At 38.2% G+C, this 15,492-nt stretch overlaps 1 protein-coding gene across 2 annotated transcripts in view; it reads right to left on the bottom strand.

The window, feature by feature from the left end:
• LOC105502235 (chromosome unknown open reading frame, human C10orf11) overlaps window positions 1–15,492 on the bottom strand; it is a 1,134,025-nt gene that overhangs the window by 770,049 nt on the left and 348,484 nt on the right. The gene's annotated exons all lie outside the window — the stretch shown is intronic.

The following is a 15,492-nucleotide window of genomic DNA, read 5'->3' as shown; positions in this document are numbered from 1 at the left end:
GGAGGAAGGAGAGAGTAAAAGACAGAAGGTAGAAGTAAAGGGAGCTAAGAAAAAAATACATATATACATATATACACACATACATACATACATACACAATACATTAATACATGCATCAGGTCAAGACCACAAGTAACTTCTCAGTAATTAACAAATCAAGAGAAGGTACACAAGTTTCTACTTCTGATTTCAGTCCAATATAGTATTTATTTAACTTATTATTTGTACTCTTTATAGAGGGCTCTTAAGACATTACATTGGAAGAGTATTTTTTAATCAAAAAAGCAGTAAATCTAATTTCAAGTAATGTTTTTTACTCACTTATTATGTGCCAGGTACTGGGCTTGGTTCTCTTATTCGATAGTGTTTGTTTAATCTTCTTTGTTCTTGAAGCTATTGCAAAAAAAAAAAAAAAAAAAAAAAAAAAACTACCCTTTTTGATGCGATAAAGGAACTCTACCAAAGATATTGCCTTCTGTAAAACAAACCAGCTGTCAGTCCAAGGACAGAATGGCAGTTTTATAATTAGCTAATCATTAACGGACATTAGCCAGACGACATTTGCAATGACTTACACAGCTAGGTATGTGGCTATATGCACACACAAGTAAATCCTTCACCCAAAGCCTTATGCTAGGCCTGCCTTCCTTACTCAAGTTTCCTTCCCTATTGTGTGTGTATGTGTGTGTGTGTGCGTGCATGTGTGTGTGTTTAGAGATAGGGTCTCTCTCTGTTGCCCAGAATGAAGTACAGTTGCACGATTACAGCTCAATGCAGCTTAAACCTACCAGGTTCAAGTTATCCTCCCACCTCAGTCTCCTCAGTAGCTGGAATCACAGGCACACGCCACTATATATGGCTAATTTAAAAAATTTTTTTGTAGAAATGGGGTTTCCCTGTGTTGCCCAGGCTGATCTTGAACTCCTGAGCTCAAGCAGTCCTTCCGCCTCAGCCTGCCCATGTTGGAATTACAGGCATGAGCCACCATATTCAGCCTCATGTGTTTTTCTGTGTAGCAAGAAAGCCCTCAAGCTATGTCCCCTGCTAAGGCAAGAAGGAGATTGAGAATACAGCTGCTTAGCTTACGTGTGTAGCATCACACACAGCACATACGAAGCTCTCAACAAATCATTTTGTTTGACCCAGATCAATCATCATCTCTTACCACTCAGAACCGCTTCCTAACTGGTCTAGCTGCTTCTTCCCTTGCCTTCCTAGAGTCTAAGGCAAAAATTAGATGGTTTTTTTTCTCTAAGGAAACCATTCAATGGCTTCCTATCTCTCACCCAGAGCAAATGCCAAAGTGCAATGGCTTAGAGGGATCCCTGGATGTAAACTTCATTCCAGCCCATGGGCCTCCTTCTTCCACCCCAGCTCATTCATCTCAGTCCTGCTCAGGGCTTTTCATTTGCTATTTCCTCCACCTGCAGATCTCTTCCCTAGACCCTCCTGTAGGAGGCAGATGCATAAAGAGTTAAAAATTATAAACTCTTGAAAAAATATAAACAACTAATAGAAGGCACTGGAAAGCTACCAGAAGCAGACAGAAACAGAAGACAATCCAATGGCCTTAAAAGAAGAGAACAACATTGGGTGATATCTATGTTTAAATGGCTTTTCCCCTTGAGGCCACTCCAGAGTCTGCACTGGACACAGCAGCCAGAACTCAAGAAAAAGCTGCAGTCTCACTGCCTTGAAAAGCCAGACGTCAGGAATGCCAAAGCAGTTGGAGATCATAAAGGGAAATACCAGAACAGAGCAGGTGACAGAGGGAAGAAATCTGCATACATCTTCTCACAAATCCTGCGCTTACCCCGGAACAGTAGATGCTTGAGGGAAGTCCAAGTAGTCTGGCAGAAACAAACAGGTGAAAGGCTGAAAAAGCTACCAAATATTTCATAAGCCATCCATCATTAAAAAGTCAAGGTCTGGAGTTTTAATTCTGACATGGTGAAGGGGCTTGGTAAATATTTTGAGCTTTGCATCAAAACCCCTGAAGGAAGACACCTTAAAGTGCAGGTAAGACTTAGGATTACAATTTTACACTAAGATGAATTGCAAAATTGAAACAGAGATTCCCTAACAAAGTGTACAAACAAACTTTCCCAAGTTCAAGGTAGTCAGTCAGTAGGTGCAAAAATTAATCTAGAACAAAAGTCTTAACTTTTCAGAGGAAGATAACAGAATTCAGAATCTTTGCAACATATTAACACAATGAAAAATACTAGATATACAAAGAAACATAAAAATGTGACCCATAATCAAAAGAAAACTCAGGCAACAGAAACAGATTTTGAGATAACCCAAATGTTTGAATATGGAAACAAGAACTTTAAAAAAGTTATAATAAATATTTTCAAGAACCTCAAGGGAAGAGAGTCCTAATAGGGGAATATGAAGAGAAAATTTTAAACTATAAAAAAGCATCAAACAAAATTCTGTAATTGAAAGGTAAAATATTTGAAATGAAAAATTCACTGAATGGTCTTAACAGCAAATGGAAATGTCAAGGGGGAAAAAGGGACCATTCAACTTGAAGAAAGATCAATAATACCTGAAAAGAAGTCACAGTATTTATCCAATCTGAAGAAATGAGAGGAGAAAAAAAGATTAAAACAAAATAACAGAATTACAGTCAAATGTGCAAAAATATCAAGTGATCTAATCTACGTGTGATCGGGGTGAGAAGAATAAGGCAAAAACAGTATCTGAACAAATAATGGACAAAATTCCTCTCAATTTGGGAAAAAAACAACATGCTGATCAAAAAATTTCCATAAACTCCATCGAGGCAGGTGGATCACTTGAGGCCAGGAGTTCAAGACCAGCCTGGTCAATAAGGTGAAACCCCATCTCTACTAAAAATACCAAAAAAAAAAAAAAGCCAGGAATAGTAATGCACACCTGTAATCCTAGCTACTTGGGAGGCTGAGGCAGGAGAATCACTTGAACCTGGGAGGCAGAGGTTGCAGTGAGCCAAGATTGCAGCAATGCACTCCAGCCTAGGCAACAGAGCAAGACTCCGTCTCAAAAGAAAAAAAGAAAAAAGAAAAAGATAATCAAACTGAATAAAACACCAAGATCCAACTGAATGCAATCAACAAGGATGCATTTAAAATATAAATACCAAATTAGGTTGAAAGTAATAGGATAAAAAACATATATATGCTGCAAAGAAAGTATGCATAAAAAAGCTGGTATGGCTACACTGATATTGGACGAAGTAAGCTTCAAGACAGAGACTATGATCAGAGGTTTAAACATGCTTTTTCATGATGATAATCAGGAAGACATACAAATCATAAATATGCGTGCACTTAAATGCAAAGTTTGAAAACAGATGACACAAAAACTAGACAGAGCTAAAAGAAGAAATTGGCAAATCCACAATTGTGGTTAAAGAATAAACATGCCTGTGGATAAAGAATAAACATGTCTCTCTCAGAACTCAGAGAATCTCTTAATAAAACAAAATCCAGTACAGATACTGTAGATGTGAACATATTACTGAATAAATTAATCCAATTGATATTTTTAGAACACTATATCCAAAAACTGTACAATGCACATTTTCAAGTACACAAGATGTATTCATAAACATAGACCGTATGCCATGATAATTAAAATAAGTCCTAATAAGTATCTAAATATTAAATTCTTTTTAAATTTTTTTAATTGACAACCATTTTACATATTCATAGAGCACACAGTGATGCTTCAAGACATATAATACATATAGTGATCATATAAGGGTCAACAATAGAATAAAGTTAGAACTTGACAAAAAAGATATCTAGAAAATACATATAATTGAAAATTAAACAATATACTTCTAAAACATCAGGGATGTAAAAAGAAATCACAAGAAAATTTTTAAAACATTTGTAATGTTATATTAATAAAAACACAACATAGCATAATCCATGGATGCAGCACAAATTATACTTAACAGAAAAAATTACAGCTTTAAATGCTTACATTAGAAAATATGAAAAGCTTAAAATCACAAGTTTCCGTATTAACAAGCTAGAAAAATAGCAAAGGAAGTAAAAAGAAGAAAAATCAATGAAATAAAAATTGGACTAACAATAGAGAAAATTAACAAAGCCAAAAGCTGGTTCTTTTGAAACATTAATAATATTGATAAACCCAGGAGAGAAATCTTCATGACCTTGGTAGAGATTTCTTACATATAACACCAAAAGCATTATCTATAAAAGCAAAAAATGGATAAATTGGACTTTGTCAATATTAAAAACTTTTGTACTTCAAGACATACTACAAAAAAAAAAGGAAAGATAAGCCAAAGGCTGGGAGAAAATATTTGCAAACTATATACTGTACTTTACAAAAGAATTGTATCCACAAAAATGCAAGGAACACTTGTAACTCAGTAATAAAAAGACAATTCAAGTATTAAAAGGGGCAAAGGATCTGAATGTTTTTTGAAAAAAGATATATGAGTAGCCAATTAGCACATGGACATGTTCTATATTATTAGTCATTAGAAAAATACAAATTAAAACCACAGTGAAATACACTGTCACACACACTAGAATGGCTAAAATAAAAATATATAGTAAAAAACAAATGTTGGGGGGATGTAGAGAAATTGGAATCTTCACACACTGATGGCATAAGTATAAGATGCAGTCATTTTAGAATTCAGTCTAGCAGCAATTTGACTCAAACGTATGTATCCAAATGAAGTGAAATATATGTCAAACAAGACTTATATGTGAACATTTATGGCAGCATTGTTCATCATCAACTGACAAATGAACAAACTAAATGTGCCATGCAATAAAACACTATGGAGCAATAAAAATGAACAGAATACTGATACATGCCACAAAACGAATGAATCTCAAAAACATTATGCTAAATGAAAGAAGCCAGACACACAAGACCATGTATTGTATTCTTTCATTTGTATGGAATGTCTAGAAAATGCAAATCAATTGGAACAGTGACTTGTTTTGGTTATCTAGAGCTGGGGGTAGGAACAGAGAGTGACAGCAAATGGACATAAGGGATTTTAAGGGTGATAGAAATATTCTAATATTGGATTGTGGTAATAGTGGTATAACTATGTGATTTTATTTTTTAAAAAAAATCACTGAACAACATGCTTAAAATAATTTTATGTAATGCAAATTATACCTCAAATAAAGCTGCTAAAAATATTGTCAACTTCCTAGCAAGACTAGTTAAGAGAAAAATTCTAAAATAATTCAGAAATGAAAAATGGTATCATGGCAGAGCCTACAGATATTAAAAAGATAATATGGAAACACTATAAATAACTCTATGCCAATAAATTCAAAAATTTAGGTAAACAAATTCCTTGAAAAATTAACAAAACTGACACAAGAAGAAATAGAAAATTTCATTCGCCCTATATTTATTAAATAAATTAAAGTTATAATAATTTCTAAAACCATCTGCAAAGAAAATTCACAGGCCCAAAGGGTTTAATTGGTGAATTCTACCAAAAACCTGAGAAAAAAAAATCAAAACTACACAAACTCTTTCAGAGCACAGAGGAGAAAGGAACACTTTCCAGTTCATCTTGAGGCCAGTAGATAACCCTTATACTTAAATCTTAACAAAAATATTACAAGAAAAGAAAACTACCACAATTTTTTATCATGAACATAGACTAAAAAATCCTTAACAAAATATTATCAAATTGGCTGGGCACAGTGGCTCACGCCTGTAATCCCAGCACTTTGGGAGGCCAAGGCGGGTAGATCACCTGAGGTCAGGCGAAGCCTGGCCAACATGGGGAAACCCCATCTCTACTAAAAATACTATAATTAGCCAGGCACGATGACGAGCACTTGTAATCTCAGCTAACTGGGAGGCTGAGGCAGCAGAATCGCTTGAACCCGGGACGCAGAGTTTGCAGTGAGCTGAGATCACGCCTCTGCACTCCAGCCTGGGTGACAAAACTCTATCTCAATAATAATAATAATAATAATAATAGTCAAATTGTATCCAGAAATATACAAAAAGGATAATGCATGATGACCAAGTAATGCTCATCTGAGAACTGCAAGGTGAGTTTAACATTTGAAAATCAACAAATTGCTTTTACCATATTATTAATAACAGAACAAAGGAGAAAACCCGTATAATCAATAGAAGCTGAAAAGTATCAGAAAAAGTCAATACCCGTTCTTGATAAACTAGGAATATAAGGGAACTTCCTCAAGCTGATAAAAAGCATGTAAGAATATCTACACCAAAGATAATACATGTGATAAAATAGTAAAAACTTTCCTTCTAATACTAAGAATGAGGCAGAGATGTCTGTTTTCACCTCTTCTGTTCATCATTGTACTGGAACCTCTGGCCAGGGAAATAAGACAAGAAAAAGAAAAAATGCATAAAATTGGGAAGTAAGAAGTAAACTTTTTATTTCTAGACAATGTAATAGCTTACACAAAACCTCCTGATGAATTTAAAAACCAAATACTAGAAGCAGTAAGTGACTTTAGCAAGGTTGCTAGATACAAAGTTAATATACAAAAATCAATATTGCTATGTACTAGAAGCAGTGAACTGGAAAATGATTTCTTTTAAAATTCCATTTATAGTAGCATCAAAAACAAATTAATAATAAAAGTAATTACAGTTGTACCAGACCTCCACTAAGAAAACACAAAACACCTGAATACATGGAAAGATGTAATACATTTATGGATTGAAAGACTTAATATTAAGATACCAACATTCCACAAATTGATAGAGTCAATACAATCTCAATCAAAACCCCACAGGCTTTTTTAATTGATAGGGTGGTTCTCAATTTATATGGAAACTCAAAGGACCTAGAACAGGTGAAAGATGCTTGAAAAGAAATACAAATTTGAAGGACTCATACTCCTTAATTTAAATCCTTACTATAAAGCTACAGTAGTCAAGACAGTGTGGTAATTGCACAAAGGTAGAAAAATTGGTCAATGGATCAGAGCAGATAATGCAATAATGGACCCACACATTCATGGCCAACTGATTTTTGATAAAGTTTCCAAAATAATTGAATGGGGGAAGTATAGTTGAAAATAATAAATGGAACTGAAACAACTAGATACACATATGGAAAAACAATGACTCTCAATTCTTTTTCTTCTTTTATTTTATTTTTATTTTAATTTTGAGACGGAATCCCACTCTGTCGCCCAGGCTGGAATGCAGTGGTGCAATCTCAGCTCACTGCAACCTCCGCCTCCCAGGTCCAAGCAATTCTCCTGCCTCAGCCTCCTGAATACCTGGGATTACAGGCATGCACCACCATGCCCAGCGAATTTTTGTATTTTTAGTAGAGATGGGGTTTCACCATGTTGGTCAGGCTGGTCTCGAACTCCTGACCTCATGATCCACCTGCCTCAGCCTCCCAAAGTGCTGGGATTACAGGTGTGAGCCACTGCACGCGGCCAGAATCTCAATTCTTAACTCTCCTACATGAGAATTAATTCAACATGGATCAAAGACCTAAACATAAAAGTCAAAACTCAAGCTAATAAAAGGAAATAGAGAATATCTCACAACCCCAAGACAGGCAAGGATTTCTTAGGATACAGAAAGCATTAACAACAAAAAAAAAATGATAAATAGGTATTTATCAAAATAAAACCTTCTGCTTATCAAAAGGCACCATTAAAGAAGTGAAAGGGCAACTCAAAAACTGGAAGAAAAATTTGAAATAAATAAATATAGACACAGGATGTAGATATCTGACAAAGGACTTATGACCAGAAATCAGTTTTTTAAATGGGCAAAATACTTGAACAGTCTGTTTACAAAAGTTGATATACAAATGGCAGTAAACTCATGAAAATACATTCAGCATCATTAGTGATCAGGAAGACACAGAGTAAAACCACAGTGAGATACCATTTCATACCTAATAGAATAAATATAGTCAAAAGTCTGACAACGCTAACTGTTGGAGAGGATGTAGAGTAACTAGAACTGTCACACATTCCTGGTGGAAGTATAAATGGTACAATCACAATGAAAAGCTGTTCGCCAGTTTTCATAAAATTTAAACCTATATCTACCCACCCCCTCCAGGACCTAGCAGTTATACTCCTAGCTATTTATCCAAGAGAAATAAAAATATAGATCTACACAGATTTTCACATGAATGCTCATAGCTTTATCCATAATGACCAAAAGCTATAAATAGTCCAAATTCCCAACAAGAAAATGAATTATGTATTCATAAAATGGAATAGTTTTATGATACATAATAAAACATATACTTAATATGCATACATTTATTAAACATCACATAACATCATTTATAAACATCATTGAATAACACACATAAGATCTGTGCATTTCACTCTATGTAAATTTTACCTGTATTTAAAAAGAAAAGCTAGTTGGGCAAAGTATCAGTCAGGAATAGCTTGATTATGTGGTGGTAACAAATAGCCCCCAAACCATAGTGCCTTAAGTAGGAGTCAGTGTGCTGGTCAACTGCAGCCTGCTGCCTGTTTGTGTAAATAAAAGTTGATTGGAACATAGCCATGCCCATGTGTGCACATATTTCCTATGGCTGTTTTCCCACTACAGGGACAGAGTTGAGTTATTGTGACAGAGACTGTATGGTCCTTAAATGAAAAGCCTAAAATATTTTCTATCTGGCCCTTTACAGAAAAAGTGTGCTGACCTCTGACTTAAAAACCATAACAGTTTATTTCTCACTCCTGCTCCATGTTAATCAAGAGTCAGCTGGGAGTTCTGCCCCATGTCATCTGCACTGCAGGACCCAGCTGATGGAGCCAACTCTATCTGGAACGATACTAGTCACTATGACAGAGGGAAAAGAGTAAGCTCTGAAAGATCTTTCAGCAATAACTTAGTGATATGGTTGCAAAGTAACATATCACTTTTCTTACAACTCCTGGACCAGAACTATTCATGTGACCCCATTCACACAAGGGGACCAGAAAACACAATCCTACCATTTGTTTATACATGTGCCTGAAAGTGGAGAACTGGGATATTTGCCAAACAGCACTAATGACTACCACAATTAAACTGAGAATCAATCAGTCCAGGTGTTCATTTCCAACAAACATGCGTAACCCTGCTGTAATATTGCCCTACTGGGTAGAAGTCTGAATCATAAAAATTCCAAAAGTTGCCCCTAACCCTTCCCTTTGGCTCCCATCTCACTTGTTAGAACAACCCAGTACACTGCTTTCCTAATGGATCTAGACTGGAAATCTGACTAACCATCACCTTCACAGTGAATATCCTTCAACAGGGCCCTCCTGTCCTCAAGAAAAACTCAAGTCTCTGTGACCAGACTCTGCCAGCTACTGCAGCCTCCTCTCTCTCTGCCACCAGCTCAATTGTGCCAGGCTCTAAGAAGATGGAATATAGCTTATAAAGAGCCAGGCACATCACACTGTTTCTGAATGCTATCCCTTTGCTCCTGTGGTTTTCCCTGTGTGGAATACTCTCTCTTATTATTCTCACCCTTTCAGACTCAGGACAGTGATTCTCTTGTCCACAGAGCCTTTCATGACCACCAGCATGCTATTGCACCAGACCCAAACTATCAAACTACCCCAACTGCTGCTGTCAGACTGGAACCAAAGTACCAAGTCACAGGACTTCAACCCATCAGGTTAAATGACTGCTAACTTATATAGCACTCACCAGGTGCCAGGCAGTTTTCTAAGCACTTTTCATATATCAACTCATGTAGTCCTCATAACAACCTACAAGCAGTTATTATTACCATTTTTTCTTTTGTGGGTAAGGACACAGAGGTATATGAACATTAATTAATTTGTACAAGGTCCCATAAGTGATAAGTTGCAGAGCTGGGCTATGACCCCAGGTTGGCTAGTGGTCTCTGAGGCATACTCTTAAATCACCCTGCTGTTCACTACTACAAGCACACAGGTCTCCTTCCCTTTGGGAATGTAAGGTGTTCAATGGTTAAAAAAAATATGCCAGTTGGATGCGGTGGCTCACACCTTTAATTCCAGCACTTTGGGAGGCCGAGGCGGGCAGATCATGAGGTCAGGAGATCGAGACCAGCCTGGCCAACATGGTGAAACCACGTCTCTACTAAAAATACAAAAATTAGCCAGGCGTGGTGGTACGCACCTGTAATCCCTGCTACTCAGGAGGCTGAGGCAGGGGACTCACTTGAACCTGGGAGGCAGAGGTTGCAGTGAGCCAAGATCACACCACTGCACTCCAGCCTGGGCAACAGAGTGAGACTCCATCTCAAACAAACAAACAAACAAACAAAAACACCAGTACCTCACTTCTCTCTGTAACCCCAAGCCCTGGAACATAGTCATTTAGGCAATAGCAGCTGCTCAACTGGGGTTAGCTCAGATAAAATAAATAAGATCCTGGAATCCCAAAATCAGCTTTTCTACTAAACAAAGTCCTCTTGACCAGTGACATTTAGGAAGTGGTCAGATTATTACCATATATACCTTTTTCCTGAATCCCAGCCATTCCTCCAGGGCTGATGACAAACCTGGTAATGAAGAGGCAGGAAGGGCCTGAATTATTAAAAAGATCCTTAGAAATGAGCTACTGTAAGTTGGGACAAGCATAACCAATCATTCCGAAATGTTTAGAAAATCCTGAATATCTGGGAATGTGAGAATTTGACTTTTCTGTGAAGAAAACAGTACAAAGCTTTCCAGAAGTTTTTCTCCCTAACATAATTATGCTTTAAATTGTTAATAGGTATAATTATGGAAGATGGCATTGTTGCGCTTGTAATTTTTCCTATTCCCCTTGGTATTTATTGATGATAAATGACTTTATTTAAAAATAATGATAATTACCTTGTTTGGTTGTATATCAATATAGTTTCAGTTTTTCTTTATTACTGCTTATGGAATTTTATGGATTAACAACATTTAGTTCTTTTATTGGTTTATATTCTCTTGATGGTACAACAAGGGGGTGGAATTAACAATAATTTTATCCCTTCATTTCCTGAGCCCCTCAACCCCACCCCAACTCTTTTAAGAAAGCACTCTAGTACGCTATTCACATGCAGCTACAGGAGGGTATAATTTTTACTACTACATAATTAGAACAATTAGCTGCATACCCCAAAACTCTCCTCTAAGGGCCAGTGCCTCACCAAACAGTGAAAAGTGGGATGCTCTGTCCCCACACTGCACTGCACAGAATTCGCCCCCAGAGCTCGGAATGAAGCCCCTTCTGCTGAGACCAGAGTTTTAAACCTGTTAAATTAACTGCAAGAGGAGCAAATAGACAAATAGTTGATCTCAGTGTTCCCCAGAAGAAAACTCCATTTGGTTTCAGAAATATTTGCAAGAACCATCACAACGAAAGTCACCTTCCCCACAGAGGATATCACAGTTCTTAGATAGCTCCTGTCCTAGAGTAACTCCCCTTGGACCTGGTTTGAGTTTTCTCTGGAGACTCACAGCCCTTGAAATGCTAAGAAGACTACATATCTCTTTGTTTATCAACAGCTCTCCACTGGAGAATAGATTGGTCCACGTTCTCCACAAAACATACGCCAAATCAGATCAATCACCCAAATATAAGTTGTCCATGATTCTTTGAAAACTGCATTTGCTTTTCACAAGAAAGTGAAGTCCGAGCTTGGTACCAAGAAGAGGAGCAGCATAAGCTCTTGTGATACTTTATGTTTACGTCATATAGTTAGGAAGGAGAGGAATACAAGGAAAAGAACATCACATTTGGACTCAGACCCCATCTATCCAACCTGGGGTCATGTTCTTAACTTCATTGAATCCCACCTCTCTTTCCACAAAAATAATTTTAGCAACATCTGCAATTCAGGCTTGTGGCAAGGACTCAATGGGTTAAATGTCTAGCACATAATTGTTGTTTATATCATCTAATTTTCCTTTCTTCTAGACCAGTAGTTCTCAATTGGGAGTGATTCTGCCCTGCACCCAGAGACATTTAGCAAGGTCCAGAGACATTTTTTGTGATCATAACTTGAGGAGGATCATGCAACTGGGACCTAGTGGGTAGCCAAGGATGTGACTCAATACCCTACAATGCACAGGACGGCCCCCACAGCACAGAATTATCCAGCCAAAAATGTCAATAGGGCCAAAATTAAGAAATCTTGTTCTACGCCAGGTGCAGTGGCTCACGTCTCTAATCCCAGCACTTTGGGAGGCCAAGGCGAGTAGATCACGAGGTCAGGAGATCGAGACCATCCTGGCTAACATGGTGAAACTCTATCTCTACTAAAAATACAAAAAAATTAGTCAGGCATGGTGTTGGGCACCTGTAGTTCCAGTTACTTGGGAGGCTGAGGCAGGAGAATGGCATGAACCCAGGAGGTGGATCTGGCAGTGAGCCAAGATCATGCCACTGCGCTCTAGCCTGGGCAACATGGTGAGACTCTGTCTCAATAAAAAAAAAAAAAAAGAAAGAAAGAAAAAAAGAAACATTGTTCTAGACTAGTATTAAAATAATTCTTCCATTATGATTGTTTTTTCTCCATAGCTTCTGCCTCTTTAAATGAGCGAAGATTTACTGAAAATCTACCTGTTCAAAGTTCTGTGCTAGGCATATCTTTAACCATCTCATATATTTGGTTGCCTGCTGCCATTTTCCCAAAGCCACTCACATCTTCAGTTATTGTCCATCCCTATCAATATCAAGCCTCAGCTTCTCTTTTCTTCTTTATGCTGCTCTCAGAGGTCCTGAAACCAGACATGCTGTGTGTCAGAGCAAAGACCTGTATTAATCAACAATTCCAAATATAGCAACAGCAGTTTGAAAATCAAAGAATGGGCCTTGGGGACATCAATATTTGCATGTTCATAATAAATACTTCACTACACATCTGTGCAATGTTCAATATAGTTGGGAGAGAAAAAGAACATTTATGTTGATTTCTGTCAAGTTCCACAACTAAAGCATCTGATGTGCTAAAGAAACGTAACCGAATTGTCATAAAGATGATTTTAAATATACTTGTAATATACACTTACGAATTAGAGACATTCCTGGTTTACTCTGGGATTTTTCTCACCATCAATTAGCTTACACACCTACCCGTGGGGTCAGTGAAATGAATAATTTTCCAGTTTGTACATTAAATGTCCATTGCTTTCCTATCTAACTCTGCTCACCTCTACAACTCATATCGATCCTACATGTAATGTTCAAGGCCCAGTTTCATGTTTTCATTCTTCTCACTGTATGTTGCACACATGTATATCTTTCCACGAGCAGAAGCCCCTGCTAACTATTTATTGTGGGTTTACAACCTGCCAGGCTCTGCTGTATGTGCTATGTAGTCACAATCTCATTTCATTGTCACAAAACCCTAGAGGGGCAGATGGTATCCCCCACTCCCATCTTACAGGGAAAAAAATATTGACACTTGCAGAGGTTAAGTAAGTTGGCCAAAGTCACACAGCTAGAAGTGTCTGAATGAGTGTTCATACCCTGTGTGTCTGATTCTAAAATCCATGCTCATCACCACTACACTACATTAGTAGGAAACAGCCCAGACATCTGGTGAGTGTTCTTTATAAAGAGTTAAGCAGAGGGCACATACCCTCTGACCTGGCAAATCTACCTCAAAGAAGCTATTGTCCACAAATGCTGGTTCATGTGCAGAAACACAAATGTAAAAATATGTTGACTGTTGCATAATTTGAAAAGGAGACAAGAGTTAACAACCTAAATAGGGGAAGCAGATCCAATCTATGGAATACAAAGTGGGGAGAACGTAGCAAAGAGTGTCTTCTTATCCATTATCACTTTCCCTTCTTCTTTAATAAAAGGACTGTGATTTTATTCTGTGTGGCAATGCACCAGGTAAAAACTACATTCACTCACCTGTCTTACAGCCAGGAACAGCTGTGTCTCGTAAATGGTTAACAAACAGCTCTCTCTTACACCAGTTTCTCTTGGGTAAAAACTATGGCCAATTTCAAGTTACCAAACTCAAGTCAACGGGCTTGCAAAAACTGGCGAATGTAACAACTGGCATTCATAACCTAGGGTGAGCTGGCTTTAGCACATGACTGGCTACTGCTGAGCAATGGAAACAAATTAGTCCCTGCATAAAAATGGGACGGACAACTAGCTAGCATGTGCTTTTTCTTTTCCTCTCGCCTTCTTCTTCCTTCCTGCTTAAAACTTGGATGATATGACTGGAACTCCAGCAGTTACCTTGTATCATGAAGTATCTTAGAAAATGAAAGCCACAGCTAAGGATGTTGATACAGAAAGACAGGAGAAGCCTTGTCTCTGTTGACCTCAGAAAACTAACACAAGAGGCTGGATCTGCTCCTTTTTGGAAAAGAAACTAAAACTCCCATTTTAAGCCACTGTTATTTTGATTTTCTTGTTTCTGAGACAGAGTCTCGCTCTGTTGCCAGGCTGGAGTGGAGTGGCACGATCTCAGCTCACTGCAACCTCCGCCTCCTAGGTTCAAGCGATTCTCCTGCCTCAGCCTCCCAAGTAGCTGGGATTACAGACGTCCACAACTGCATCCAGCTAATTTTTGTATTTTTAGTAGAGATGGGGTTTCACCATGTTGGCCAGGATGGTCTTGATCTCTTGACCTCATGATCCACCTACCTCAGCCTCCTAAAGTGGTGGGATTACAGGCGTGAGCCACCGCGCCCGGCCTTTTCGTCTGCTTGTTTGTTTGTTTGTTTGTTTGTTTGTTTGTTTTAAAGACAGCGTCTCACTCTGTAGCCTAGGCTGGAGTGCAGCTGCACAATGTTGGCTCACTACAACTTCCACCTCCTGGGTTCAAGCGATTCTTCTGTCTCAGCCTCCTAAGTAGCTGAGACTACAAGTGTGCACCACCATGCCTAGCTAATTTTTGTATTTTTTGGTAGAGACAGGGTTTCACCATGTTGGTCAGGCTGGTCTCGAAATCCTGACCTCGAGGGATCCACCCACCTCAGCTTTCCAAAGTGCTGGGATTACAGGCGCAAGCCACCGCGCCCACCTGTTATTTTGGTTTTCTATTACACACTACTTAAAACAGAGACCTTCAGACTTTGCTACAACATTTCTATTACTTGTATCTGTTATAATAAAAATGTTTTGTTCCAGTATTATTTACAAAATTTAAAAGGCAAAGATGTTTAAGGGTCAAGGGGTTGGGCCCTTGAATTTGGCAATAGTATCCACAAGTCATGAGGGCAGGGGTTCTGAGGGAGACAAAGAGAAATGACAGGCCTGGCACACAAATCAACACCGCGGGTATGTCCTGACAATGAAAGGGACAGACTGGAATCCAACCAAGTTCACCAATTGCCAAAAAGATTTCTGGCCAAATAAGATTCAGGCACCTCCTGAGATAAGCCTTAGGTGAAACATACAAAAAGTAATGGGGAAAGCACAGGCTATGCCGCCAGGCTGACGTCTCCAACTCAGGAAACACCCAGAAAGCCTGACAATGGAGAGGGAAAGCAGCAGCACTTCAGCCCCCTGCCCAGGTAGCAG

Source organism: Colobus angolensis, unplaced genomic scaffold (assembly GCF_000951035.1).
Source record: "Colobus angolensis palliatus isolate OR3802 unplaced genomic scaffold, Cang.pa_1.0 Scaffold12, whole genome shotgun sequence".
NCBI classification, from domain to species: domain Eukaryota; kingdom Metazoa; phylum Chordata; class Mammalia; order Primates; family Cercopithecidae; genus Colobus; species Colobus angolensis.
Note: the sequence above shows the minus strand (reverse complement) of the source record. Positions and strands in the feature narration are given on the sequence as shown.